The sequence below is a fragment of the Taudactylus pleione genome, unplaced genomic scaffold (genome assembly GCF_031769625.1).
Source record: "Taudactylus pleione unplaced genomic scaffold, aTauple2 ptg000154l, whole genome shotgun sequence".
NCBI lineage: Eukaryota > Metazoa > Chordata > Amphibia > Anura > Myobatrachidae > Taudactylus > Taudactylus pleione.
In genome coordinates, this window is record NW_028284556.1 from 3,041,824 (window position 1) to 3,069,579 (window position 27,756).

Genomic DNA, 27,756 nt, shown 5'->3' on the forward strand with positions numbered 1-27,756 from the left:
ACTCTTGTAATACCTCCTTGGCATAATGCATAGCTTGAAAAATGGAAATCTGATCTTTTGCGGGCAATTCATATTTTTTCATAATTTCTTGCCTATTCATCATTTTACCCGCCTCCAATTTTATTAGGTTTCCTACTTTTGTAATCCCTTTAGTTTTCCATTTTTCAAATACTTTTGCTGCCTTTCCCCCTTGAAATGATATATTATTAACAAATGCCAAAATAGTGTGTATTTATCATTTATCCATATTTGTTTTCTTACAATTTTCCATACTGTCATTAACAATGGATTATTTTGTATTTCCATCAATATCTCTGATCTTGAATTATGTAAAAATTATGTAAGTGACCTATCTATAATGAATGCTTGTTCTATCTTAGTATTTGCATACTTATCTTTATTATGTAATCAGTCTCTTATATACCTGATTGTACTTGCTATATTATATCTTTTGATGTTGGGAAAGTTTAACCCACCTTCTGTTACCTTTTGTTGAATTTTAATTAAAGCTATACGGGATCTTTTGTTAGCCCAAATAAAGTTCCTAAATTCTTTATTCAACATTTTTACATCTCTCTCCGATATCAGTACTGGTAGGACTTGTATTGGATATAATATTTTTGGAAATATAATCATCTTTAACATATTTATTCTTCCCATATATGTTAGGGGTAGATTGTGCCATTTCTTCAAATCATTTGTACATAATTTAACTATTTTTCCCATATTAAGATCATATAATTTGTCTATATCCTTTGGTATTTGTAGTATTTTATTGATGTAGTCATCCAATTCAATATTGGGCCTCCTGTCCACCTCGGCTTGCTTTCTTTATGAGTTTGAAGTGCATTTGATTTATCCCAATTTACTGAAAACCCTGAGTGCTCCCCAAAACATGATATAATTTCAATATATGTGATATAGATTTTGATGGATTTGAAACAAATAATAAAAAGGTCATCCGCAAAGGCCGTAATTTTAATTTCATGTGTTCCTACTTTTATACCTTCAACTTTAGTGCAACTATTTAGTTTTCGTATCAGTGGATCTACAGCAATATTAAATAATAAAGGTGATAAAGGACATAATTAAAGGAAAAAATTGTAATGATACCACACTGACATAAATTTACTGATATAATAATTTCTTTTGGATGTTTATTATGTTTCTGTCATAGAAAAGAGATAGATTATACTGTGATGCTCCTCTCAAATTTGTCAAAAAAACACCTAGGTTGATGTGTATAAATGGAGGTGCCACTGGACCTTCTCACAAAAGTATCATAAATTGCATATAAAGATAAGAGAAGTGGTCTGGTGCACTATTCACAGTTTCCAAGTATATTATAGTTGTATTCTATGAAAAAATAGATATATGAAATAATAAAATATAACTTTTATTAATATATTTAAAAGTTTAATGTACAGGTATATAAGGCGAAATATTAAAATAATCTGTATAGAACAGAAGTGAAAGAAAAAGTAGATAGTGTAGTTAAAAACTCTTCCAGCTGCTGCCGGTCATTAGAAATATTAGTATAAATTAAATTGATCTCTTATTTAATATCTATAATAAATATAGTGTGCTTATCAGATCACACCAGTATCTCAAATTGATTCATACTATAAGTATCTGTTCAGTGTATAAACTGCAGTTACTGGCATCTGATTATCTTTGCTGCTATTAGTTACAATGTCAGTGTCTATAGTTACTGTTATCTCTATCATATCCAACTGACACACTATTGAAGCTGCAAGGCTTCTATTACAAGTGGGCTTTTATTGATACAAATCCCAATATTCACAAAAAAACAGTATGGATATTATATTTCCGCTGATTAAACCAGAGATTCCCACATTGGTAATCCCTGCAAATGCAATATTTCTTTCGAACACCAAAAAACGTAAGCAGAGTACCCCTCCTGCAGTAGCTCTCTCCTAACGAATACAGTCACTGATAGAGTACAAATAAGTTCTGCAGGGAACTGCAGTATTGAAATTTATCTAGATTGCCACATGAATCGATTCTAAATGACAAAATTGTAGTCTGAGGAGCAAATTAATGACAGCAGGCTGTAGTGACTCAATACATTGTTATAGTTATAGATATATATTATATATATCTCACTAAAGGGGTAGGTGATATAGTGTCAAAATAATATAGAATAATTGCTTCCAATGGCGTGCTATATACTTCCACAATAATAGGCTATATAGATATAAAGTAGCTCATTAAATGTATTGTGTATTTATCATATAAGATCTGAGGCATAAATCCGCACATATAGAGATAAATACATGGAGGTACAGTGTCAATTGATATGAATAGATTATTTCCAACAGCGCACCATATATTCTCACACTTGTAAACTGTATATGCTTAATAGCAGGCTAAATATATTATATGTCTATCATGTGCGCTCAGAGGCATAAATCAGCGCCTATGGTGTCTGATTCTGACATTGATATTTTATGATAGCATAGCAGTGGATAAACACGTGTTAAATCAAATTCGCATACATTCAGCGGTGACCGGCAGCAAGCAGGGACAACACCGACGTGCGTTTCGCCTGTAGCTGCTTTCTCAAGGCAGTACTTTATATCTATATAGCCTATTATTGTGGAAGTATATAGCACGCCATTGGAAGCAATTATTCTATATTATTTTGACACTATATCACCTACCCCTTTAGTGAGATATATATAATATATATCTATAACTATAACAATGTATTGAGTCACTACAGCCTGCTGTCATTAATTTGCTCCTCAGACTACAATCTAGTCATTTAGAATCGATTCATGTGGCAATCTAGATAAATTTCAATACTGCAGTTCCCTGCAGAACTTATTTGTACTCTATCAGTGACTGTATTCCGTTAGGAGAGAGCTACTGCAGGAGGGGTACTCTGCTTACGTTTTTTGGTGTTCGAAAGAAATATTGCATTTGCAGGGATTACCAATGTGGGAATCTCTGGTTTAATCAGCGGAAATATAATATCCATACTGTTTTTTGTGAATATTGGGATTTGTATCAATAAAAGCCCACTTGTAATAGAAGCCTTGCAGCTTCAATAGTGTGTCAGTTGGATATGATAGAGATAGCAGTTACTATAGACTGACATTGTAACTAATAGCAGCAAAGATAATCAGATGCCAGTAACTGCAGTTTATACACTGAACAGATACTTATAGTATGAATCAATTTGAGTTACTGGTGTGATCTGATAAGCACACTATATTTATTATAGATATTAAATAAGAGATCAATTTAATTTATACTAATATTTCTAATGACCTGCAGCAGCAGGAAGAGTTTTTAACTACACTATCTACTTTTTCTTCCACTTCTGTTCTATACAGATTATTTTTATATTTCGCCTTATATACCTGTACATTAAACTTTTAAATATATTAATAAAAGTTATATTTTATTATTTCATATATCTATTTTTTCATAGAATACAACTATAATATACTTGGAAACTGAAAATAGTGCACCAGACTTCTTTTTTCTCTCACTCTTCTCATATCTTTACAAGCAATTTGTGATAAAGGACATCCCTACCTTGTGCCTCTACTCATTAATAAAGGTAAACCATTAGTGTCATTAATAATAATAGTGGTTTTTGGTTCTGTATATATATATTTTATAAATTGTGCAAAAATATAACCGAAATCTCTGTGTTCAAAAATACTTTGCAAGTATTGCCATGATATTTGTCAAAAGCTTTTTCAGCATCTAAACTTAATAGTACATTTGGTTCTTTAGGGTATTCAATCCCTTTTGATGATATTACAGTGGCTATAGCTCTTCTGATTCCTTTTACCGAGTATCAGTTTTGTGTGAATCCTAATTGATGTTCCGTTATAAGTGAAGGTAAAATATTTTGTAATCTATTTGCTATGATTTTAGCTATGAATTTGAAATCTTGATTTAGTAACGCAATTGGACGATATGAACTTATTGGTTCCTTTGGTTTTCCTACTTTTGGGATTATTATTGTATTGGCTGTATTAAATTGTGGATAGTACAAATTTCCTTTATATATTTTTTGATATAAACTAGTTAAATATGGTACTAATTGTGGCTCTAATATCTTATAAAATTCTGCGCTAAATCCATCTTGACCTGGAGTTTTACTAATTTTGCTTGCTTTCATTACTTCTCTAACTTCATTCTCTGTGTGTCTTCATTGAGACTCTCTCTTTGTAGTTCAGATAATTTCGGTATTTTTGCTTGGTTAAGAAATAACTCATGTTGTAATTTCTCAAATGGGATTTCTTTATACAGGTTTTCATGATACTTATAAAATATTTTTCCTATATCTAAGTTTCCTGTACATAACCCTCTTGTCATCTGATCTCTAATAGCTACTATTGGGTCTTTTTTCCCCTTGTTGTAAATTCTCGTCATATTAGCTAACATTTTCCCTGCTTTCCCGCCCCATCTAAAATATTTATTCTTCATATAATCTATTTGATTTTGTACTTTTGTGCAGAGAAACGTTTCAAGTGTCTGTCTCGAGGCTATATATATATATCTCTCGATTAGATTCATTAGATACTTCCGTATAGTTTTGAAAAGCTTTAACTGTTTCTCTACGTAGTTGTTCATATTTTAGATTATGTTGTTTCTTTTTTTGGATCATATATGATGTTATATGTCCACATATCACTGCTTTGCCGCTTCCCAATATATTATGTGGTTATCTCTATATTGTATGTTATCTTTCGCATATTCTTCAAATTTTGTTTTAAGGTAAGTTTGAAAATCCTGCGAATGGGCTAAATATATTGGAAAGCGCCATCTGAGTGGTTTTCTAGTAATCTACCACTAATGCATGGTCTGAAACAGAAATCTCTGCTATTTCTGTGTTCTCCACTCTACACATCAGATGGTCTGCCACCAATATATAATCCAACCTAGAAAAGGATTAATTTGGTTGTGAGTAAAATGAAAATTGTTTTTCCCTGGGGTTTTGTAATCTCCAAGGGTCTACTAATGAGTGATGGTTCTTAATAATTTGTATTTTATTTTTAGCAACATTATAGTTTTTTGTTACCTTAGATCTATCTATTTTGAAATCATCCACACGATTGAAGTCTCCTCCCATTATTAAATTTGGTGTATCCCGTAGTACTAATAGCTGAGAAATAGATGCAAAAAACTGATCATTAGATTCATTAGGTGCATAGATATTTAACAATGTAAACTTCTCTCCTATCCTAATATCTAACAACAAATATCTACCCTTTGAGTCTCCCTTTTTGTGATCAATGGTATCATGCAAACTTTTATTAAATATTATTGCCACCTCCCTTGATTTTTTATTATATGAAGATATTACACATTCACCTACCCAATTTGCTTTTAAACCTTTAAGATTTTCTGGGTCCCAATGGGTTTCTTGCAAAAAAACGATATCTGGTTTGTGTATTTTCAGTTGATTTATCACTTTTTTCCTTTTTATAGGTGTATTAAGTCCTTCAACGTTCCATGTTATTATTCTCATAATTTGATTTGTACTTCTATCTTACTGTTACCCATTATATCTGTTTCCTATCTGTCCCTGTATTTCTTTATTTACCCCGGTATCTGCTTTTATTTTTATTTTTCCTATATATTCTCTATAAAACCTTTTCCTCTTGTTGTCCTTACTCATAACCTCATTCTTCATGTTACCCACTTCATTAAATGTTCTAATAACAATCCTCCTTTTTTCTAGATTTTCCTCCAGTTTTCTAACAATTATATTTAGCTGATCTTCATACACTTTCTTTTTAAAAATCGTACACAATTTCCTTTTAAATATCGTTACCATTTTATCTAAACAGACATAGAACTCTTATCAACATAAACCTAAAATATACATTCTATGACATTTGTTCAAAACATTTTTTTGCTTTGTCTGCTTCCTAGAACATATATTGTTGGCCATTTATTTCGATCTTCAGTTTGGCTGGATACATCAGGGAAAAAGGTTTATGTTGTTTAAATAACAGAGCATATTGGTGAGAACTCCCTTCTTTTCTTCGATACCTGCGTCGAAAAGTCTTGAAAGATTAATACTTTTTTCACATGCATTGTAAGATTTGGGATTTTCCTATAAGCTCTCAAGATCCTTTCTTTATCTTTAAAGTTAAGAAATGTAGCTATTGCTCTAGGTCTTTCCACTCCTTCCGATCTTTCTGGGCCTAATCTATGAGCTCTTTCAATTATGATCTCGCCGTAATCTTCCTCTAATGTGAGAGATTTTATCAGTTCTTTTTGAAGAAAGAAAATTCATAAGATCTTGACCTTTTATTGACTCTGGGATTCCCACAAACCTTTAGTTATTACGGCGGTTTCTATTTTCTAAATCTTGTTTTTTCTTCCAGAGCTTTAACTATTTTTATTTGTGCTAAAGCTTGTTTTTGTAAGTTTATCATTAAATCCTCCATGTAACTCACTCTTTGTTCCAATAAGTCAATTCTTTTTGTATTAGACTCTAATTTTGTAATTGCTAGATTCAATGATTCCTGCAGAGAGTCAAATTTTTGCTCTATCATCGGAACAAATCTTTTTTCGATTAGAGGCATTAGGATTTGTGATACTTCTCTTGCAAGCTCTTAAGTTTTTATTACATTTGGCCCTGTTTCTATTCCTGTGTTATCCGGGTTTTCTGAGGATATAGAAGCATTTTTAGGTGAATGTGGATCACTCCGTCTCGGATTTGTTGCTCTATTTTTCCCCATCTTATTACTTCCTGGGTTATCCAAGTATTTTTTCATATCAGGGCTTCCCCTAGCCCTTATGTTTTACTTAGTGATAGTTCTTTGTCCGTTAGTTTTATACAGCAATCGATATATCTATGAACTTTTATCGACAGAAGCTCTATGTGTCAGACGATGTTGGTAGACATAGGACGTAAATTATCTATCGCTTATAAGGGCATTCAAGTCCCTCTTGCATAAACAATTAATCCAGTTCAATTCTTTAATATATTGATTTCTACCTAGTAATATTAGGTTTCTATTTTTATACAGTAGTCTATATTATATCAGTCTGCTGCTCTGCCCCATATTGTCTAGTTTGCATAGCTATCAATAATTCACAGCAGAGACAGAAATATATTCCACGCTTATACAGTTTTTATGATTCCAGACACTATTAAATATAGGAGAAATAATATTTCACCAGTTCCACCAACTAGTATTAGATGTTTATAAGGGAAAGCCTTTGTTTGTCAGTCAATATTTTCAGTGTTGATGGTCAGAGAAGGTATTTTATTTATAGTCTCTCAATTTATATGGGAGAATTTAAAGCATATCAGACATAATTGGTTAGACAGCTTCTATTACTCTGTAGTGCATATCCAAGTATATCAGCAGGAGCAATTAGACCTTTGTACACTCAGAGTCACAACCTTCAAATCAATTCTTATAGTAACTGATCATATAGTAAAGGGGGTCCCGGGAGGAGACAAATTTCACTCTGTCTTCAACAGTAACAGCAAAGTCGTTTTGATCATTGGCTCAGCGTTTCCCCGCTGGCCTCCAGGTTCACTCACCCCCTTTAAGGATCCTGTGTTTTCAACCTGACTTGCTTAGATGTTCCTATTATTAGCATGTCAGTCCGCTTTCTGCCTTCTTCCTTCCTTTTCTGACCACCTCTCCTCTGGTACTTGGCTTTTCCCCCGGCCAGTCCTGTCCTTCCCCGTGGGGGGCCACCGCTGCCAGTGTCTGTATCAATCAGCGCGGGCGTCTTGGTCTGACCTCCCTGCTTCACCGCCAGCAACCACGGCCACTGTTCTGTCCGACCACTCCCGATCCGACTGGCTCCCGGCAGCCACGCAGCTCCCCGGCTGTCTCCACGTGGGTCGCCGCCGTTATTCTGCCTGCGTTTGTTACACTTGACCCTGTAGCACGGGTCTGGCTTCTGGCTGCGTTGTAATAGGTGTGAGGATGTTTCCGTCTAACTATAGCCTAGCTCACCCACTTTCAGCCCCTGCTCCCACCGCCTCGGTGTCTCCACTGTCGCCGGTTCACCAGGAGCTGCTTGGGAGCTGTCTCTCCTTGTGTCCTCCTCGAGAGACCCGCCCACCGGAAAACCTGAGTCACAGCAAAGTCCTAGTGCAGGGTTTCCCAAACCATTAAGCTAGTTTTTAAGTTTGTCCTCCAACTTTTTTTTGTTCCCCACAAAATGAAACCACTTTTTTGGGGTGTCCTATGCTTATTTAAAAAAAATTTTTGACACAGATAATTTTAAGGGGACATTCCAAAGGCTGCAGGCTACTGTTTTAGTTCTGCACTCCAAAACCCCAATTCTGCACTTTTTTCCGCCACCTCTGCAGTAGTGAAAACTTATCCCCGTTTTTTACAAAAACTTTTCGCACCTGCGAAAAGTCTTTTAAATTGAATATGGGGATAATTGAAAAATTCAAAATTTTTGATAATGGCAAAAATGACATCAGAGGCGATAAATTATCGCCGATAACGGACTTTTCGCTCCAAATTCAATATGGCCCTAAGGGGGGAATTCAATTAGCCGCATTAAATAACTGATCGGTAATTGATCCCCTGTGGGCTATTCAATTAGCTCCACTTAACAGGGACTTCGTCTCGAGTCTCACGAGACCCAAAAATAAATCCCCAATAAGTGTGCTGTTATCAGGGGATAACAGCCACTTAATGCCCGAATCTGTGAATTTATCACGGATTCCGGAGGCTAACGCCCGATAACACACGTTAAATGAACGGGTTAACACAGGTTAACACAAGCACAGAGAAAAAGGGAGCCTAATTAAATAGCGCTACCTCCCTTTTTCTCCATTGATAATTTATCGGGGCCAATTGATTCCCCCCAATATGTACACAAAAAGCCGGACCCACACATTTACACAGGCTCACAAGGATCTTGCCAGATCTACACAAAAAGCTGAAACCGCATGAAATTCACAAGGCACACAAGGATCTTGCCAGATCCATAATAAATATATCCAAAAAGCCGGATCCACACTAAATTCACACTGACACACAATGATCTTGCTCGATTCAGGCTAAATTCACACAAAACCATGTGGATTCAAACACTCGGGTCTTGCCGCATCCACACAAAATTAAAACAAACACACCAAGATACACATTAAGTTAACACAAACACACTTGGATCTGTATAAGATTCACACAAAACCACCCAGATCCATACTAAATTCATACTTTACATTTGGGCACTTTTCTTTGAATGTAGTCTGGATCCAGGTGCGTTTGTGTAAATTTAGTATGAATCTGTCTTTTAGGGTGTATCCAGAATTTTGTGTTAATTTACTGCAGATTCAGGTGTGTTTATGCGAATTTAGTGAGGATTTCCTTTTTGTGTGCGTCCGGCTTCTTGTGCAAATTTACTGTTGATCCAGCTATTTGTGTGAATATGGAAGTGTGTGCAAATTTTATGTGGATCTGGATTTTTCTGTGAATTTAGTGTAGATCCAGGTCTGCTTGTATGACTAGTTTGGATCGACTTCGACTCACAACCTTCCAAATGCTGTAAAGCTCGATCTCAATTGATTTTGTGTATCTAGGTGTACCAGGGATCCAACTTGTAGATGTGAAGTTTGTCTTTCCATTATAAATATTGTTCCAGATCCATCCATAAAAGCAGTGAGGTTTCTATGGGTCCTATTTCTTAAATATTTGTGAGACATCCCCAAAAACACCTGTTTTCTGGGGGAACCAGCAAATATATTAAATTCCCCCGAACTTAACATGGACCACAGCAGATATCTCCAATGCTGGTAACATAGCACTAGGTGGTCCCAAAAGAGAAGTGATCGCTAATGCGATTGCTTCCCTTCTAACACATAGCAGGGACGCCTGTCCCTGCATGTGATTTCAATACATTCGGGCAAATCTCAATTTCTTATTGCTACATATAGCTACAATAAGAAATTACAATTATCGGGTCTAAAAGATAAATATGCCACTATATATCCAATGATTATAGGATAGTCTGTGTTGCATGAAGCCATGCAAAGCATGACGAAAGCAGTGGGCTTCTAGTGATCTGTAAATTATATTAATAAACAAAAGGGATAGGTACGGGACGCTCGGGATCCTGGCGGCCAGAATCCCGACACCTGTCAGTCGGTATCCTAACCCTCCCCCTCTCCCTCCCGTGACGGTGCCTGAACCTAACCTCCCCCTTAGTGCCTAAACCTAACCTCCCCGCACTCTAAACCTCTCTCCCTTAGTGCCTAATGGTAACCCTCCCCCTAACCCTGCTACTTACCATTGGGATTCCGGCGCCGCCATTCTGAGCGCTGGACTCCCCACAGTCGGGATATTGACGGCATCCAGAACAAAGTTCCATTCATATGCAGCTTAAGCATGGTTTTGACTCTATTTGTAGCTGAATTACTTTCCATCACTGAACTCGATTCAATTCAATGAGAATTGAATAGTCCCGGGAGGGAGCTCCCTGAGCTATTCAATTCAGCGCACTGCTAAGGATTGCTTCTCGTATCCCTCCTGGTGTGCGAGCATAAATCCGACAAAACTCCAGGCGCGATGCTGTATTCGGACCTTAGTGCCGAGGAAACAGCATCGCGCCGGGCAGTTTAGTCGGAGAATGCCGGTTCTCGTGACTAAACACCATGTCATTCTCCGACAATACAGCATGCTGAATTGAATAGCTCTGGGAGCTCCTTCCCGGCGCTATTCAATTTGCGTTGAATTGAATCGAGCCCACTGATACAGCCATACATAAAATCAGTTTATTGAACAAATGGCTTTTGAGAAGTTAAATGTGCCTGTGGACAGTGAGTGACTCAGAGTTCTGAAATACAACCCAAGTCATGAGACTAGAGAAACCACAAGGTTCAGCTGATGTCAAATAAAAGAATGTTGCAGAGAGGAAAAAAGAGAGGAATGTAATATTTTTCAACTAAGTTTTAAATTATGAATATTAGTGTAATACATTCTCCAGAAAAATTAAAACTTGCAATTAGGATAAAATCTAAATCACTTTGAAACTATTTTAAATTGAGACTAGATAAAATGAAACCACCTACAGATCATACATGATTGTTTTAGAAAAACACCATGGTATGAGAATCAGGAGCTGACCACCAACCACACCCCTAATCTGTAACCCTGAGGGAAAGATTTGTACATTGCAATACGGAGTGTGATGTGCAATTTGGAAATTACATTAATTGTTCTCCATCTGTATTTTAAAACATTGTGAATGAGGGATTAATTTATGCATGTGAAAATAATAAAAGGTTCAGCATTTTATACCAGTATTCATTCATTGTGCAGTCATACCCTTTTCACATTAGAATGCTGGATCACACCCAGGATTTTGTCCAATCTGGGTGCAACCCGGCTGAAACCCCTTTCAGAATGGCGCCCCGACCTGGCAATAATGCCGGGTCGATTACGTCACCGTCATCACCTGCTGAGATCATCTCCAAGCACCGGCTCTTCCTATGCAGTGAATGGGACCCGGTCGCATCGACCTGGGTTACCCATTCGGAATTGGTATGAAATTCGGGTTCGATTCCCGTCAGCGGCAGCCCGACAGGAGCAGAGTGCGACGCAGCGGAAGCCCGACAGCACTGGAAATCCTGATCGTGGCTAGGTAAGTATCTGCTAACCTAACCTAACCCCCCTAACCCTAACCCTCCTTAGGGGTGCCTAACCCTAACTTACCCCCAAGTGCCTAACCCTAACCACCCCCTTCCCCGCTGCCTAAACCTAAGTCCCCCGGGGGGGTGCCTAACCCTAACCCTCCCTCCCCCTAGCCTAACCCTAACCCTCCCAGGGGGGTGCCTAACCCTAAGTGCCCCCCGGGAGCCCTAAATCTAAGCCTCCCCCCCCGCGGCTGTCTGCTAGCGGCGCCCGGCATCACTACGATCGTGATGCTGGGCGCCGGTCTCCCGGCGTCGGGGAAATGCGGGCGTCTACATCTAGACGCCCGGCATTTCACCCTTGCCGGGATAAGACAGTCGGGAAGCCGGCTGCCGGTATTTAGGCAGTCGGCTTCCCGATTGCCTTCCACCCATTCACAATGCACCTCAAGCTGGGTTGAGCTCACTCGACTTGGCTTATTTCAACCTGGCCCTTTCACACTGCACAGTAACCTGGGTTGGTTCGCGTTCACGTTATTGCTTGTAGTGTGAAAGGGGTATAAGCCTTTTCAACTTGCAGAGTTCACCATAAATATGTACTCGTATCTTTGATATGTGCTGTATATAATGAGTGCAAAGGAAATGTTTTCATAGTTTTCAAAATTTCGATAGCGGAATGGATAGTGGAAGTTAAAAATTGTCTGATACAACATACAATGCTATTAACATAGCATTTTATGATTAAAGTCAGACGCAACCATCAATAACAACTTGAAATAGAGCAGTAGGCTAGCAACCAGGTACCAGCTTTCATTACCTAACTTGAACTTGACTATCAAATCTATTTACTGGTTGTCTAGCATGGACAACTGTACACTTGCAATTTGTTAGCAGTTAAATCCAGGAGAACAGACAGAAATATGGAGAGTGTAACTTCTCTGTGTGTGGCCAAATTGGACAATTGCTCTTTAGTTGCTAACAGTCTTAAACAAAAATATACAATAACGGACATTTAACATATACTATACCAATCTATACACAGTATAAAAGTCCCTGGTAGGTGTTTTGAGAACCACTGCACAGATTTGATGCAGTTTTCACTATTCTATAGAGAACAGGTTCTCAAACTCAGGCCCTGATTCAGAGCCGGACGCTCTGACATAGCGCTCGCTCTGAATCAGGGCCGGCCTTCTTGTTTTTTAGAGTGGCCTCCTGGCCGCTCGCATAGCTGTGGGTACTCACCCACAGCTATAGCGAGCGGCTAGGAAGATGGTCGCGATGGTCAAGACCATCGCGACCATCGGGCTTGCGACGAGATCCTTGTGTGTAGGGTCTCGTTGCCGCAAGCCCCAGGGAGATTTTGGCTCTCACAGAGGGAACGCCTCCATTTGGGCAGCCACTCCCCCGACCCGCCCACCAAAGGGGGCGTGCTGTCACTCAACATCGACAGCACGCCCCCTTTGGTACGAGACCAGGAGCGACGGTTTGCCCGTCTCTATCCGGGTCTTGCGCATGCGCACGACGGAGCCGGCTCCGTCCTGCGCATGTGCACTGGGCCACCATCGACCCGCTCACGAGTGCATAGCGCTCGCGAGCGGGTCTGAATCAGGCCCTCAGTCCTCAGCACCCCAAACAGTGCATGTTTTCCAGGACTCCTCACAGAATCACAAGTGAAATAGTTAGCTCCATCAGTGGATTTTTAAAAAATGTGTTCCTATTTAATTTATGTGAAAAATTATTCTTTAATTTCATACAAGTCCAATTCAGGTAATAGTCTGCTTTGGCGCAACAATAAATAAAGCACAGGGACAGACACGTAACATGGCTGGAGTTGACCTACAGTAAGTGGAGACTGTGTTTCTCATTGACAACTTTATGCGGCTCTTTTGCGTGTCCCGTCAAAACCAAATCTTTTCATGTTGACATCAGGAGGAAAAGGGACTAATGTCATCTACAGGGCAATCATATAAGACCTCAGTTAAAAAGACTATTGTTGTAAACTCAAAATTGCTCCAGTGCGAAGCCAGGGCGGGGACGCTAATATATATATATATATATATATATATATATATATATATATATATATATATATATATATTAGTTATAACTGGTCACCAAAAAATCATTTTTGTTCTTTTAGGCAGATTGCTTGCCAGGTAACTGAAATGTGGGGCTTTCATACAACATTACCAGGAAGTGTCATACAAATCAAATGTAACCTAGAGGCACTTTATAATGACTTTATAAACAGGCTCGGGTGAGCTACGTTATCTGGCACTGCCACATTACTGATCCCGATAGAAATGTTTGTTACACAACAGCAGCTGGTCTGTAATAATACAGAAGACGGTAACAGGCAGGATTTCACTTTACACGTATTCTTCAACGACTGATAATAGCGCCTGACAGGCAGCTCTGCCCAAGAACACAGAGGAGCAATAAAAGGGAATGAGGTGGGAACACTCCCATCATTTTTACAGAGAAAAGCAGCACTCAACGCTGATTAATAAAATAGCAATATTTTTGTAACGAAAGTATACTACTATGTGATAAATAACATATAAAGACACTGACAGCGATGCCTAGCAACAATACTCTTACCTACATGGAAGGAGGCGCCCGCTTCCGTAATGCAGATTATAGAGCCTTCCCGGCCACCGTCCGTGTGCGTCTCAAGCCTCTTGCTGGAAGCGAGATGTGATACCCAGAGAGGGCTGGCTGGCTCCTACTTCCTCAACGCTGCTCAGTAGCAGGTTCTTTTTCCTTAAAGGGAAGGGGAACTAGTCACACGAGTCACGACCCTGGTCCCTTACCATTTCTTTAAGGTGGTTGACGGACCTTCATGCCTAAAACAACTGTGAACGTACTGCTTTCAATTCCATTTTAAGTAGAGACCTCCTCTTCTGTGTATATGCACTGCCAGATCAGTGTTTTACTATTTGAAAAAAAATCTTTACTCGTTATATCTATATATTTGAATATCACATATTATGCCCATGGCCCCCTCGAAAAAAAAGCATGATACAAATTCACAGCAGACGGGGACAGGGCAGGGCAATGAGTTGTGGGAAAGGCATCCCTGAGCACGCCTGTGGCGCGCGCACCCAAAAAGGGGGTGTATTCTCGTGACACATCCCCAATTTGTCACTCGGGGGCGTGCCCAGCAGTATATGTAGGTGATCTTAATAGTTGACATATGCTAGATTAGTGTGCCCCATGATCAACATAAAATACTTTGAGAAAAGCCTGTTCCACATAAAAAAACTTTAATAATATAATGCCCCCAATTCTTGTGATTGCACCTTCTGTGATTTCACCTGTGCCCCATGATTTCTCCATTTGTCTCCTGTGATATTATTTCTGTTCCCCATTATGATTTGACACCACTTTACACCGTTAATCTCCCCTTGCATTATTTCACCTCTTAAACCTTCACGCGGCTCATGATTTCACCTCTTCTGCTCTGCATTCTCCTCCTGCCTCCTTTTATGTATTTCTAATTACGTCCCTTGTTTCTCTATCTTCTTATTTTCTATTAATAAAGAAAATCCCAAGCAAAAGGACATCCCTCTCCCCACCCCTGCTTGTGACCCCACTCTTCTGTGTCCCCACTTCTTATGACTCCACTCCTTGTGAAAGAAAAGTGTCAAAATTACCTAATCACCAGAGATGTGTGGTCTGCCTCCCCTGTCATGTTCCAGAGTTTTGATATAAAAACTGTGTTTTTATACGTGCCTCCCCAGCCATTGACCTCATCGCAAGTCACTGCTAATCACAGGAATCTTAGCAGTGACAGGCCGCCTATTTCTGTGTAATGCATGATCATTAAGTTCACAGTTCGGCAGGTACAGCAATATGTCTAGGCCAGAGGTTCACAATCACGGTCCTCAAGACTCCCTAACAGTTCAAGTTTTAGGGCTATTCATGGTTGAGCACAGGTGATTTAATTAGTTACCTCAGTCAATTTGATTTAACCACCTGTGCTTAACCATGGATATCTCTAAAACCTGAACTGTTGGGGAGCCTTGAGGACCACATTTGGAAACCTGGTCTAGGCAATGGGGAGGAGAGCACTGAGAATGGAGGAAAAGCTGGGGCATGCACAAGGCTATTGTGCATGTCTCCTCTGTAAAATGCAGCTCCAGAGTCCAGTCCACATCATTCATTCAATATTGGTCCGGAATACACAGTCCACTTGTTGTTGCTGCTGCTACAGCGTGTGTGGTGAGAAGGGAGCATGGGGGATGTCGAAGCCGGATAATTGGCTGAGACAGGATCAGTTAAAAAATTAGATCAGAGTGACGCCATCTTGCAAATGGCGACAAGACTCCATCTTAAAAAATTAGATCTGCACAACTCCATTTTGCGAATGGCCGCCCAGTGCCATTTTAGCGAAACTCACACTTAAGTACATACAGCGATGCTATTATTAGCATCATGTAATCGCATATCTCATCATACTCCATATACACGCACAGTTGTGCTGTTAACTCCATACGCACATTATCGACTGCATAATACCCCGCGTACGAACGCCGTTTATTAATTTCATGCATACGCAACTGCCCAAAGTTAAAAGTCCTCACTACATAAATGCAGACAGTCACTAAAACATACAAAGGGATTAACCCTGCAAAACACTTACCATGGTGAACTCTAATTAGCGTCCTTTCCCAAACCCCTAATACTTACACACTGCACACTTACATAAAAGGTTCCATAGCTCCAAAGTGTAATATTCAAGGTTTATTCATTTATTACTAATCTTGTGAAATAAAGATTATTTGATATCTAAGGTTTAATACATGATAAGCAGACCGTGTTTGGTGTTGTACTGATCTATTCTGTCTCAACAGCGTCCCGGTGTCATCGGTGAGAAGATCGCAACATGTGTTCACAACTTATGGACTATAGAGAGTTAAAACACTAAAATGTACTATGTAATATTAGCAGCTTAGATTTGCATGCAGCAGGAAAACGGAGACAAAAGGCTGTCAGAGGCTGACCTGTGTCCATTTGAACTGACCTGTTAACTGTCCTGTAAGAGAAGCATTGTGACGGAGAACTAATGGAATCATGCCAAACTTGCTTATTGTATTGCCTATCTCTGTAAAAGTATATATGTGCACTCTCAGACCCCAATCGGGAGTCTTCTTGCTGATGCTGTTGACTGAGCTTTCTTGCTGATGCCGGTATCTGGTCCCAGAGCACGTGCGTATGTAACAACTGTACCTTGGGTCTGTATTATATATTTGCGCTAATTGTCTTTAGATCACAGCGTGTAACCTTCTGTTTTTATGTTGAATAATAACCTTTTGTGTGTTGGAAACACATTCAAAGTCTGAAGGCATTTATTTACTTTATGACTCATTTTGTTCATAGCGATAATTTTAGAAGGTATAGGCAGGATAGTATAAAGGTGTAGAAGATATAGGCAGGAACGTACAGAGGTTTTCACTAGGTATCAATAGTTGGGGACTCGCAGTGTTAATCACGCAACCGGTCGGTAACACTCAGTATCGAACTCTTAGCAAAAGGGTGGAGGCGCCTGGAGAACGCATTGTGCATTCGGAATCTGTTACCACCATTGTTGCTGAGAGTGCGCTACCTGTTACTGTGACTTTAGGAGCGCTGATTGAGAATCCAGGGGCGAGGGAGGAAAAGTTTGTTTTCCTTCATAGATAAGTTTTTTTTCTGTTTTTGTCTTGTGTGTTAAAAAGGGGAAGTCGCTATATTGCGTACGCAGCTAAATCGCAATATAGCGTAAGAGTCATAATACATGTTATGTAGTAGTCGCATTATTGTGTATGCGACTAGTCGCACAATAGCATATACGTATTTCCGGTCTTGCTGCCACGTATTTTAAACAAAGCCGTTGAGATTACATTATCAATTGTTGCCAATAACTGGGTTAACGTGTATTTTTCTGTGCAGGAAAAAAAGTGTGTAACAGTGAGTATTTGTTTAGGGTGTAACACGGTTCCTAAATGTTAAGGGTATCATAGGACCCCTAAGTGCTAGGCGTAACGAGTGGCCTAGTGACTCGGTAGCAGCTTACCGTTTACTTTATACAAGGCAGGTGTATGGGTTGTTATTATTGTTAGGGTTCGGTTCAGTAATCGGTTAGGCTTATTTGAGCACTGTAATTGAACCGCATAATTTTTGGCTAAACTGTGATTGTGAACTTATGAGAGGGTGGACGAAATCAACTGGAAAACAAAGGGCTTGTATTGCCTCCTAGCGGTTGAAAGGTAGTCAAAAAGGGATTTCTGCGTGGGAGCAGCTTTTCTTCCATAGGTGAGTGGAGGCGTCTAGAGGTCTTCCATAGGGTTTGTGGTTTTTCAAAGACGTCCACAGGTAACTGAAAGTATCTTGACTGTCTTTCACCAGTTTAAATCTTTATTGAAAAACGTAGGGGTTGTCCCAGGATGGGAGCCGCGCAAACAATAGAGATGTTAGATGATGATGTGCTGCTAATGGAAGCGCCGCTTGGATCGGCATGCCGTATTATGCATACTAAGGGCCTGATTCAGAGCCGGACGCTCTGACCAGAGCGCTCGCTCTGAATCAGGGCCCTCCTCCATGAAAATGGAGCGGCCTCCTGGCCGTTCGCATAGCTGTGGGTGACCACCCACAGCATATGCGAGCGGCCAAAAAGATGGTCGAGATGGTCTTGACCATCGCGACCATCGGACTTGCGACAGAAACCCTGCGGTAGGGTCTCCCTGCCACAAGCCCAGGAGTGATTTTGGCTCTATCAGAGCCAAAATCACTCCCACTGACATCACTAGTGATGTCAGTGGGGCCGGCTTCAGACGGTAGGTGTTCCCATGGGAACGCCTCTGTCTGGCCGGCACGCCCACCAAAGGGGCGTGCTGTCAATCAACATCGACAGCACGCCCCCTTTGGTGCGAGACCCGGAGCGATGGAAAGCCTGTCGCTCCCTACGTCGTGCGAATGCGCACTGGGGAACATCGACCCGCTTGCGAGCGTACTGCCGCTCGCGAGCGGGTCTGAATGACCCCCTAAGTACGGTGCTTATGCTATTAGGTACTGTGATGTATGGTTTAAGATGACGATGAAGAGTGTTAGACCGTTTCCCAGAATTGGTAGCTTTGATAAGGATGTATTGAACAATGTCCGGGATCACATCAGTTTGGTGCGTTCTCGAGTGAAAAAGGTAAAAGATAACGAATGTTTAAAATTATGGCAGTATGAAGGGGATGTGTGGCTTAAAGGTGTGCAAGCGACGCAAACTAGCGTCGTGAGCACGTTACCGGAACGTACACCCGCAGCGCTAAATTGCAATGCGTGCGAGCCGCGAAATGGCGTGCACGTGCAGCAAGGTAGCGTTGTGGAAGGTATTGCCAGTGGTTCACGCGCACCACCGCCGCCCTATGCTGACGGGGGTGCAGGTACAGTTGTTGAAAAAAAACAAAAATGTAACAAGTAATTTGTACCCTCTCTTAAGTAACCATAAGGAAAATGTTTATGATATGGATGATGAGCCTATTGTTATGTCTGCCATTTCCCATGCTGTACACATGTTAGATGCTCCACCACGGCAATCACAAGTGATGCCACCATCTCCATCAGTGATAGTACAGGAAGTGTTAACATCCACTGCACCCGTAGAGGAAGTTGTTAACCCTATATGTAGCAGTAATAGACTAAACCTCCAGCCAGGTAATAAGGTCAAAAGTAGCAGTGTGGCCAGTCTGCATCCCATCCGGACAATAACTGTTCCAAATGGGAATGCAGATGCGAACGGTGTAGTGCCCACAAGGGAAGTAGCGGAGCTAAATTCCATAATGAATGATTTCCCCGATCTCAAAAAGGAATTCGGCAAATGTCAAAGATTTTAAAAAAATTGGGGTAGTTCTCACGAGCCAACCAATAAAGATTGGCGAGTGGTGTTAAGGGCTTGTCTTCCACACAATACCGACGTGTCAAAATTTATCACGGATTGTGTATTGGATGGAGATGTTCCCTTAACAGACGAAATTAACCAAGGTAACATTTCCAGCATTGTAACTCAATTAGATGTATATTTTCCAGTAGTAGTTAACTGGAGCAAAATCTTCACCATAAAACAAAAAGAGAGTGAATCTGCAGAAGATTATTGTAACCGGGCTATGCAGGCTATCACCCAGTAGAAGATATCCAAGGGGAATGATTGTCACTGTACTCATGGATGGTCTTAAAGAGAACCTAAAGACCCGGGTTCAGACGTCACAGCCTGGCTGGAGGGGAGTCATTGTAGACACCCTCATAGAATCCGCAATTGAACATGACAAGAACATCTCTAAAAAGAGAGAGACCCAGAGTGAGAAACTAATGGCTGTTAGAATCCAAGCTCTAGAATGACTGTAACATCACAGCCAAAAGACACACCTGCACCCGAACAGTTACACGTCCTCACTAATCCTACACCACAGCAAACACAGCCCTACCCCACTTATCACACACAACCATAATTCCCATACTATCCACAAAGCCCATATCTCCCTCAATATCCTTACCCATACCCACCACCTTTCCCTCCTTCTCAACCCACACAACAATCCTTTCATCCACCCCACCCACGGTTGTGTTTTAATTGCAACCCGCCAGGACACATAAGTAGGAACTGTACAGCGAAGAGGGTAGGACCCCCGGGTGCGGGCCCTGTGAAGTAACCGCAATATCTGCAGCCTCCTCTTGTGGAGTTCATCCTAGTGGATCCCTATATCCGGAGTAGTGGTACCACTATTTCCTTTGTACATCTGGGTGTGGATGTCGACACGTGGACGGGGGCTGGATGTGGTCTTATATTTGTTACATGCCCTATATTTATTTCGTGATTGTAAGTGCAAATTTGTCATTAAAAGTTTTTTTAAATTCAGACATACTGCACTATTATCCTTTCTCTTTTTCTCCATACATATGGATTTACTCTAAGGGAAAACTGACCAGCACTTCAATAGAGAAGTCCAATTAGTGAATATCCAGGACTTGGAATCTCTATTTGCCATTATCATTGGTGACTATTGTCCCTTTTTTTGTGTGAAAACACAGTGGTGTCCCATTTGTTACACATGTTGAGTGGGGAGCGCTTTTTGGTTATTATGTACTATTTTTGTTCTATGTATGTTTACTGAGTAATATTTAGGTGTTTACTCCTGTGCATTTAACCCAGCAACACCTCCCTCTTTATTTGCGCTATTTTTCCTTCACTTACGTTTTTATATATTGTACCCCTGATGGTGTATTTTTAGATATCCCTGAGAGAGTTGCGCATGAGGTGAAGGATATCTTGGACACTCCCCAAAGGATAATGTATCACTCTACCGGTTTAAGTGAAAATCCATCTCAGGTAGATCAAATGTTATCCCAAATTCCAGATTCACTTTGGACCAAGGATGGACAGGACACTGGATTAATGGCAAACGTAAGTCCCGTAATGGTAAATTTCAAAAGCGGTAGGCAAGCTCCAAAAATTCCCCAGTACCCATTAAAACAGGAGGTAGAATTAGGGGTTTATCCCATAATTGAGCGATTTTTACAACAGGGAATTTTAATTCGTACAGCTAGTATAGCCAACAGTCCCATCTTTCCGGTAAAGAAGAGTGGTGGGAGGGGTTATAGGCTGGTACAAGACCTTAAAGGTGTTTATAAGATGGTAGAGAGCCAATTTCCCATAGTGCCAGATTCCACCAAATGCAACCCATTTCATTGTCATTGACCTCTGTTCTTCTTTCTTCTCTGTGCCCCTTCATCCTGACTGTCAGTACCTATTCACTTTCACATACAGGGGTGTACAATATACATGGACACAATTGCCCGAGGGTTTCATAGACAGCCCCAGTATCTTTTCCCAGGCCTTACACGACTGTTTACAATCTTTTCAACCTGCCAATGGATCTGTTCTAATACAATATGTGCATGATTTATTGTTATGTTCTGATTTGTTTATGTCAAGTTTAAATGATATTAAACTTTTGTTGCTTCATCTCTCACAAACAGGACACAAGGTTGCCAAGGACAAACTACAGCCATGCCAGGGTTAAATATTTGGGACACTGCCTAACTCAGGGGTTACGACATCTCACAAATGACAGAATCCAGGCCATACAGAACATGACACTGCCACAGAACCAACAGCAAATTCGTACCTTCTTGGGAATGTGTGGACACTGCAGAATGTGGATCCCAGGTTTTTCTATTTTGGCCTTGCCATTACAGGACTTAGGACCTCATTCAGATTCGGTCGAAGCAGCCGCACGCCACCGATGTTCGCTATACTGCGCATGCGCAAAGTTCGCAATGCGCGTGCGCAAACTAGCCGCTACGAACAGAAATTTCTCTCTCCTTGAACACAGCCAGGTCGGTAGTTTGAGTGACAGATTGAGGCGTTTGTGGGTGGTAACGGGAAGGTGCTTGAAAACGGGGGAGTGGAGATCTGAACGCAGGTGTGCCTAATTATGCGAATGGCGTTTTATGGGAGTGCATACGGTTTATGGAAGTGCATAATTAACAAAGTAGCGTCATGGCACATGTGACATGGGAGGTTTTTACACTGACATGATCGTAGAGCTTAAGAGAGGGTATGGTCAACCTTAAGCTCTACGACCAGTTCCCGATGGTCTCGATTAATCCTTATATGCCCGGAGATGACGTGCAATGCGTACGAGAAGGGGGCGTATTTTTTTTAATTCCGGCCGCTTCCTCCCCTTGGTCGGCCAGCTACCGATCCGAACTTAGGGACGCAACTTGCGAGGAAATCATTTGCATATCCGGCCCCTTTTCCCGTACGACCGTGCGGCCGCTTCGACCGACTCTGAATGAGCTCCTTAGTCTCTTCCTCAAAGCCCGACCATGTCATACACACAGAGGAATCAGAGCAGGCTTTCCTTAATCTTAAGGATAGTCTGACAAAAGCACCTGCATTGGGAATACCTGATTATGAAAAACCTTTTGATTTCTATTGTACGGAAGCCGATGGTTGCGCAGCAGGTGTCCTCACACAAAAACATGGTGATGCCAGTAGGCCCGTAACATACTACAGTGCACAATTGGACACTGTGGCAAGATCACTCCCAACGTGTTTAAGAAGTGTAGCAGCAACTGCTCTATTGGTCAGTAAGAGTGAGGATGTGGTACTAGGCCATGATATGATTGTCTATACTCCCCATGCTGTATCTGCTCTGCTGAACTCTGCCCAAACCAGACACGTCTCTTCAGCTAGATTTACCAAGTGGGAACTAGCTCTAATATCCTCTGCAAACATTACTGTTAAACGATGCAGTACGTTAAACCCAGCAACGTATTTACCATATGTGCAACGTGATGCACAAAGGGTGGAGGGAGACTGGTTGCTGGCAGGAAGTGAGTTCAGCGGACATAGTGATGCACATGATTGTATGGAATATCTGAACAAGACCTTTACTACAAGACCTGACATACGTGACACAAATGTGGATGTGACATTTTACACGGACAGGAGTTGTCATAGACAAACAGACACAGGTGAGTTGTGTACAGGTTATGCTGTTGTAAATGATGAAGACATCATAGAAGCTGAACCTTTAGGACCACCACACTCGGCACAAGTGGCGGAACTTGTGGCACTAAAGAGAGCGTGTGAATTAGCGGAAGGTAAATCTGCTAATATCTATACTGACTCTAGATATGCCTTCGGAGTAGTACACGATTTTGGTGCCTTATGGCATCTGAGAAAATTTATGACAGCAGCAGGCACACCAATTGCACATTCCAAACATATAAAAGGACTATTAACAGCAATCCAATTGCCAAAGGCAGTGGCAGTAATTAAGTGCAAAGCCCATACATGTGGGGATGATCCGGTGTCACTGGGCAACAACAGAGCAGACAAAGTTGCAAATTGGGCAGCAGGGTTAAAAATGCTGCCCAACGGAACAAATTATGTCTTTTCAAACAACTGATATGCTGAAATTAATTGAGATGCAAAATTTGTGTTCTACCCAGGAAAAGTCAGTCTGGAAGTCCAAGGGATGTGGGCAAGAGTCCTCTGGACTCTGGAGGGACGGACAAGGTAAGCCAGTAGCTCCCTAGGCGTATTACCCCAGCCTGGCTGAGGCAGCACGTGGTCTGACTCATCTGGGAAAGCGAGGTATGTGGAAATTGGTGAGAGCATACTGGTGCGCACCGGGTTTCTCTTCTCAAGCAGAAAAGAGAGCAATGTCCTGTCTGACCTGCTTGAGGAAAAACATTGGGAAAATTGATCCCTACTGAACCATCCCACCGACTGATGGACCTTTCCAGGTAATACAAATTTATTTCATCCAATTACCACCCTGTAGGAATCTCAAGTATGTATTAGTGTGCGCTGACGTGTTTTCCAATTGGGTTGAGGAATACCCAGCTGTCACTAATACTGCTGCATTTACTGCCAAGAAAATTGTACAGGAGTTTGTATGCAGATACGGTATCCCTAAAATTATCGAGAGTGATAGGGGTACTCATTTCACAGGTGATGTTTTCCAAAATCAGTGTAAGCTGATGGGTATTAATAGTCAACTTCACACCCTCTACCAACCACAAGCCAGTGCCAAGGTAGAGAGGATGAAGGGGACTATTAAAAATAAACTAAGTAAAATCATGGTAGAGACTGGACTAGGATGGCCGGAAGCATTACTGTTGGTCCAACATAGCATATTCACCACTCCTAGACCCCCCTAAACATCTGTCCCCCTTTGAAATACTGTTTGGTAGACAACCTCATTTGATTATAAGTCTGCAGGAAGATTTAAAAGGTAACAACAAGGTAACTGTAAAGTATCTTATATCAATAAGTAAACAGTTAAAACAGCTACAGCAGAAACTGAAATTGTTGTCCCATGATATGCCTGAAACAAACTGTCATGATGTCGAACCTGGAGAATATGTTATGATCAGAAATTTCTTGCGTTCAGGTTGTTTGACTGATCGTTGGGAGGGTCCATATCAGGTGTTGCTGACGAGCACCGCATCATTGAAGGTGCCCGAGAGATATACTGGGTCCATTCCACTCACTGCAAAAAGGTCAACCAACCAGTGGAGAAACAAGGCGGAGACAAGGCTGATAACGTGGACCTGTTGATCGCAAGCTTGTTCCGGGAGGATTAAAAGGTTGTAGTGAGATACATGAGCTAAAGAAATTTGCAAGTCCTTGCTGCGGCGATGGACTGGTCTGCTGTGTTAATTTTTATATTTTCCAGAGTTTCCATCATCCTGGTTTGCTCGGGGATTTCTGGTTTCTGTGACGGGGGACTGATAGAGGAGATGGGAGCTGATGGCAGTGCTGATGGAGTGGAGTCAAGAGGAGGAGTGCTATGCCAATCAGGGGAATGTCTGACCAATCTTAGTACTGTAATTGTTAAGAGATCTGCTACTCACTCGGGGACAGTGTGAAGGTCTATCATCTGAGAATTATTGTATGTGTGAGTTCTGTGGGTCCGTAATTGATGAGAGATGCATCCAACGGTGTCAACCCAAGTATAATCAGTATTGGGGTGGGTATCCTTTAGAGGATTATCACACCATGGTGGGCAAAATTTTTAACCAAACTGACTGTTGGGTGTGCTCTCACGTGCCCCAAGAACAGCATAATGTAGGATTAGTGCCCTTCCCGTTAAATATCTCTGAAATTTTAGAATTGCCAAAAGGGAATACACACTTCCGGTATAAATATACATTGAGCAATACCAAAGAAATGGTTGGTAGAATACCAGTGTTATTTTCTGGGTTGTTTGTGGACCCAGGGTGGTAGCAGGAGCGATCACAGAAGTGGTTTTGAAAATAAAACTAGGTTTTTTAATGGGTGCTTGAGTAGACATAAAATATGGCAGTAAATAAAAATCCAGGTATATATAAATGTGCACTAGAGTTCTGTGGTGGGAGTAATGGGTTAATGTCCAAGTAGAAACAATTAGAACTGTCCAGGTGTGCAGGTAGTGAGACTGGAATAATCAGCCAGGTATGCAGGTAGTGATGCAGGAAAATAATAACCCAGGTATGCAGGTAGTGAACTAAGGCAATGAGCAGGATGTCAGCAGGCTCAGGCACTAAGGTATGGGCAAGGGTAGTGGAGGAAGCGGGGTAGTCCAGCGGAAGCTAGGAGCTGACAGGCAGACTGGCAGACAGCGAATTTCACAGGAACTGGATAAGCACAGAGAACTCCCTCTCAGCTAGGCTGAGATACACGTTGCACTGGCAAGGAAGGCACTGACCCTTCCTAAATACCCCATGCCATGCTGTTACTGGCCGGAGGGAACATGTGACTCACCAGGATTGGCCAGCCGCATCACATGGCCATAAGGCAAAATGGCGGTGCCCATGCCAAATGGAACGGAGACGCTGCCAGGCCTTACCAGCGCAGAGTGACAACAGGCCCGCACAACAATGCGCGCAGCCAAAGAAACATGTATTCACCAGATGGGAGAACCTGTGATAGGATTATTTGTGAGGGAAATGTGTTTAATGATAATGATGCATACTATTCCTTATATTCTCCCCGGCGATGTATACTTTATATGTGGAAGGAAAGCGTATAAGTGGCTCTCTCCGAGTTCCAAAGGTTTGTGTTACCTGGGAAGAGTAGTCCCAGAGGTTATGACCCTCACATATGTTGAAATGCTTGGTATTCATAAAAACACACCATCACCATATCATCACACGCAGTATGAACACAGAGGCAAAAGAAATATGATACCTGGTGATGTGCATAAAGCCACAGTTAATTAGTGAGACAACTGGCTTTCAAGTTTTAGTAGCACTGGATCCCAACAGGATCGCTCGGGGTACACTAAATTTTAGATAGATAATATCACCAAGATGTATGATGACACATTCAGGTATACAGGTAGGGAGTTGCAAGCGCACAAGAAAGAATTGGTGCAACACAGACTAGTGTTAAATTATTTAACAGCTGTCACTGGAGGGTACTGCGTAACTTTGGCCACCCAATTTGGAGTGAAGTGCTGAACTTATGTCACAAATGATACCAGCGACCCCAAGGAGGTGATAGACCGGAAGATGGATGAAATTCTGCAGCTAAAATGGGAATTTCAAAAGAACCATAATGCTTCAGAGGCTGAAGTAGCGGAGAAGGTAGAGGAATGGGTTTCATGGTTGAACCCAGGGAAATAGTTCTCAAGTCTAGGGGAATGGGTCCAGGAAATGATCGCAAGCATAGGTAAACTCCTGATCCTCATACTCGTTGTCATCATAGTAATTGGCATATGTGTCAAGTGTGTTCCTACTGTGTTGAAGTGTGGAAAATGTAAAAATAAGGTAAACCGGAAGAACGAAATTATGATGGTGGTCAGTAGTGACAATATGAATACTGAGGTAAATGTAGAACTGCATTACAACTCTGAACTAGGAAATACCATCGTATAATGTATTATATTTAGACATGCACAAAATTATTGTTAAAATGTTATTTTAAAACACCTCAAATAATGTAAGTCCCTATTCCCCCTCAAGACTTCCTTTATAGGATTGGTGCATCCCCACATCTTTCCCATGATCTCCCAAGATCCGCGGTGTGCGTATAATGGTAGTTTTATGTCGCCTCTTAGAGACACATTATTGATGGATTAAGAACCACCTTATGCTATCCCATAATAACATTAAATAATATGTCATAATGTGAGCCTAAAAAAAAATTAAATGTAAGACCAGTGTATGATAGCATGTTGGTTGCTATCAAAGGGTGGACTGTCGAAGCCAGATAATTGGCTGAGACAGGATCAGTTAAAAAATTAGATCAGAGTGATGCCATCTTGCGAATGGTGACAAGACTCCATCTTAAAAAATGACATCTGCACGACTCCATTTTGCGAATGGCCGCCCAGCACCATTTTAGCAAAACTCACACTTAAGTACATAACGGCGATGCAATTATTAGCATCGTGCGATCGCATATCTCATCATACCCCATATACACATTAAATACGCACAGTTGCGCTGTTAACTCCATACTCACATTAGCGACTGCATAATACCTGGCGTACGAACGCTGTTTATTAATTTCATGTATACGCAACTGCCCCAAGTTAAAAGTCCTCACTACATAAATGCAGTCACTAAGACATACAAAGGGATTAACCCTGCAAAACACGTACCATGGTGAACTCTAA

At 41.1% G+C, this 27,756-nt stretch overlaps 1 protein-coding gene across 4 annotated transcripts in view; it reads right to left on the reverse strand.

The window, feature by feature from the left end:
* PSEN2 (presenilin 2) overlaps positions 1 to 27,756 on the reverse strand; it is a 90,824-nt gene that overhangs the window by 42,117 nt on the left and 20,951 nt on the right. Inside the window, exons 1-2 of one of the 4 annotated variants that reach the window (XM_088474340.1) lie at positions 14,450 to 14,680; positions 14,213 to 14,374 (exon numbers count right to left, since the gene is read on the reverse strand). The gene's annotated coding sequence lies outside the window, so the exon portion shown is untranslated. Of the gene's footprint in view, positions 1 to 14,212; positions 14,682 to 27,756 lie in introns of those variants that run through there. The other 3 variants (XM_088474339.1, XM_088474341.1, XM_088474342.1) reach the window with 3 other exon arrangements.